This window comes from Microtus ochrogaster, chromosome 8 (assembly GCF_000317375.1).
Source record: "Microtus ochrogaster isolate Prairie Vole_2 chromosome 8, MicOch1.0, whole genome shotgun sequence".
NCBI lineage: Eukaryota > Metazoa > Chordata > Mammalia > Rodentia > Cricetidae > Microtus > Microtus ochrogaster.
The window spans coordinates 5,188,580-5,191,809 of record NC_022015.1 but is presented as its reverse complement, the minus strand read 5'-3'; the positions used below and the strand labels follow the sequence as shown (position 1 = coordinate 5,191,809).

The window sequence follows — 3,230 nt, the reverse complement described above, 5'->3', positions numbered from 1 at the left end:
TTGCTTTGACAAAATAAGTATATTTTGCTATTGTGTATATGAGATATAATTATATATGATCTGTTTGTAATAACTAGCCCTGTTTCCTAATTTCATAAGAGACTTAAAAATTTCATTGCCAAGGCTATAGACTTATTCTGTTAAACAAAAGAGTCAAAATTTTGCTTTAGATGTAGCTTCCTTATGTCTCTGTGACATGATACTAATTGCTGTTGGCTCTATGGGGTTCTTCTTAAGCTATGCAAGTCATTTCTTTTAAGATTGTAAAGTATTAGATATTTGTAAGTCTGTATGCAATTTCTGAAACACATGTACTGTTGTTGTGTTTTTATAAAACACAATTTCTGTTAAATAGTTTTGTATTTATAAAGCTTTGTGACCCAGCTGTCTGCAGCCATTCCACAGAGGTACAACTTCTGACAAAGACATCTCAACAAGATTTGTGGGGTGAAGCCTCTGGCTGTGTGCAGCATGGTGAGTACTTTCATGCCACCAACAGGGATGGGCAATAAAACAAGCCCCAAAATCCCCAAAGGAAATCACCTGGCACCATCCAGTCTACCCTGAAAGCTTTAACTGGTGTGTTAGTCGCAGGAGAAGCAGAATGGACTTCAGGTAGGTCTGATCTGAAATCTACTCCTACCCCAGCTTGAGCCTAAGGTTCTTTTGGGACTGACTTCTTGACATCTGTTCCTCCCTCCCCTCTTCCCCCTAGGAGGGATCAGATCATAGCAACCAGGATAAATGTTCTCCTAGCATCCTGGGACAATGGAGAACAGACCACCAGATGGTTAATCAGTGATGCCTTCAGAGAACATTGCTCAGAGATAAGTTGTTGGAACTAAAAGAAAGTCATACTGGGTATGGAGTAGGTACCTGCAATCCCAACACATGGGAAGCTAAAATAGGATTTTAAGTTTGAGACCAGGGTAGGCTTTATGACTCCAACCCTGTCTCAAACCAACAAGATGGAGTTACCTGTGCCAGTCCTTCCAAAAGTAAAAGCTAAGGGGTTATGAAAAACACTTCTTGTGCCCAGCTATCTGGCACTAAATGTGCTCTAACCTTGGGCTCTACTTGAATTTTATTATAATCGTTTCAGACACATTTCACCTCAAGACTGAGATTTTAAAACAAAAAGTGGGGAACTTTTATAGACTTTGAAGAAACGAAGCTATTCTAAAGAGACACTTGTGTTTCTCAGACTACTGAAACAATGGACCCAATAGAATTAGGAATTTCCCTAGAAATCTGACGCTGGAGAGAGAAAAAAAGAGGCCAGTCAGAAAGGGCACAAATCTTCTAGAAAGACATTTCACAGAATTTTAACAATGTATCAGACCAAGTTACAGGATGAGACTGAAGTCCAGATAATGATGGGCCAATGGCGGTTGAGGTCACACATTGACCAGGACATTGGGCCTCTAAACTTGAACCTCATTTCAGGACACTGACGACTGACTGGCAGTTCACTGGGTCTCTTTGTCTCTCTTCCCAATGTGGTAACGTTGAACACACCTTTTTCTTTTGTTCTACATTATTAAAGCTTCTTGTTTGGCTTGAGGAAAAGTGGCGCAACCTGGCTTGGAGAACCCAATCAAGTCCAATAATAGTATGTTGCCTATGTTCTGATAAACACCCCCCCCCCACACCTCCCAACACACTCATGAAAGCAACCATAATTATACTCAGTGAGTTTTAAGAGAAAGACATCAGAGTAGGAGAAGGCTTGTTGGAGATATGGGTTTCACAGATGAGAGGGTAATAGGGTTATGTATGTAAAAATGCCCCAGACAAACATGAAATTGTCAAATAAAAATATTTCGTTTAGAAAAGGAGAAACGCTCATACCCCAGTCGTTTGTAGTTTTCAACTATTATTTTTTTTATCGTTTTAAATTATGTGTATGTGTGTGTGTCTGCATGTGGGTATGTGCACACGAGTGCAGGTGCTAAATGAGGCCAGAGATTGGTACTACTGGCAGGTGGTTGTGAACTACTCCATGTAGGGTACTGGGAACTGAACTCGTCTTTTATGGAAGATCAGTACTTGCTTTTAAACCACTAAAGCCTTCTCTCTAGCCCAGGTTTGTAGTGTTTGAATGACAGCCAAACCCTGGTGTTAAGTATGAAGTGATTACCAGAATCTTGTTATTTCAAAAACTGTACGTGAAGCGCACAGCCCCACGAAATCTTCACACACCTGGGTAACCACCACTGGATGGACAAAAATCAGGTTCCCAGCTAGCACACCAAGTTCCCTGGCACCCTAGCCCCTCCGCGCACGCCCCACCCTCCAAGGCCATAGTACTGAAACTTCTCTCCCTGTCCCTACATCTTGCACGGGATTGTTTGGAAGAGGTACCGACTAGGCGGACAATCTGGTGGAGTGGATGAGACCCCGGCTCCTATCCTCCCTATGGGCCCTTCTTGAGGTCTACACAGCGATGGCTCCGCATTCTGAGGAGCCAGGCTGGCAGTTCTCTGGCAGGATCCTCACACCCAGCTATGGCCGTGGGTAGCCAGACCCACCTGGGGCGCGCCAGGGTCCACGGTGGCAGGACCCAAGTACGCCGCAAGGGCTGCTGGGCGGGCTCTCGCGCCCGCTGACGACCCCGCACCTTTCGCGCGGGTCGGGCTCCCGTGCCAGGGTAGTCGGGCGTGGCACGGGGCGCGACCCTCCCGCTCGCGGGTGGCCGGGGGCGGCGCTGCTGAGCCGGGATGTGCGGCGCACTCCTATTGGCTGCGCTTCCCCCCACCACACCGCCCAGCCGCCCACCCACCGTCCTCTCTCCGTTCCCCCATTGGCCGTCAGGCCCCGGGCGGGGGGGAAACCTGGTTTGGGGGTGGGAGACTGAAGAAGAGTGGAAGGTGAGCGGTTCTCCCGGGAAGGGTGTGCGCGAGAGCCAATCAGGAGCAGACGTGGAAAAGAGGCCCCGCGCCAGCCAATCATACCCCGAGGCGCGGTCAGGACCCGCTGACGCCAGAGCGGCGGCAGCCAATGGGCGCGCCGCTGTCTGTCCGCTCTTCGGCGGCCGGTCGGGGGCGGTGAAAAGCGAGTGAGGAGAGCGCGACGGCGGCGTAGCCATCGCTGAGGGGAGAGCGAGGCCCGAGCTTCCGCATCGAGGTGAGAAGCACGGGCTCTGTCGCAGGCTCGGCCGCGGCCCCTCCGCCCCCGGCCGCCGTTTTGCGGGCGTCCCCGGCCCGGGCTGCGCTGAGGTGGGGCCTGCG

General features: G+C 49.4%; 1 protein-coding gene across 1 annotated transcript in view; it reads left to right on the top strand.

Annotated features, from left to right (window-relative positions):
* The first annotated feature begins 3,025 nt into the window (after nt 1–3,025).
* Far1 (fatty acyl-CoA reductase 1) overlaps nt 3,026–3,230 on the top strand; it is a 52,131-nt gene continuing 51,926 nt past the window's right edge. Inside the window, exon 1 of the mRNA XM_005351024.3 lies at nt 3,026–3,126. The gene's annotated coding sequence lies outside the window, so the exon portion shown is untranslated. The remainder of the gene's footprint in view (nt 3,127–3,230) is intronic.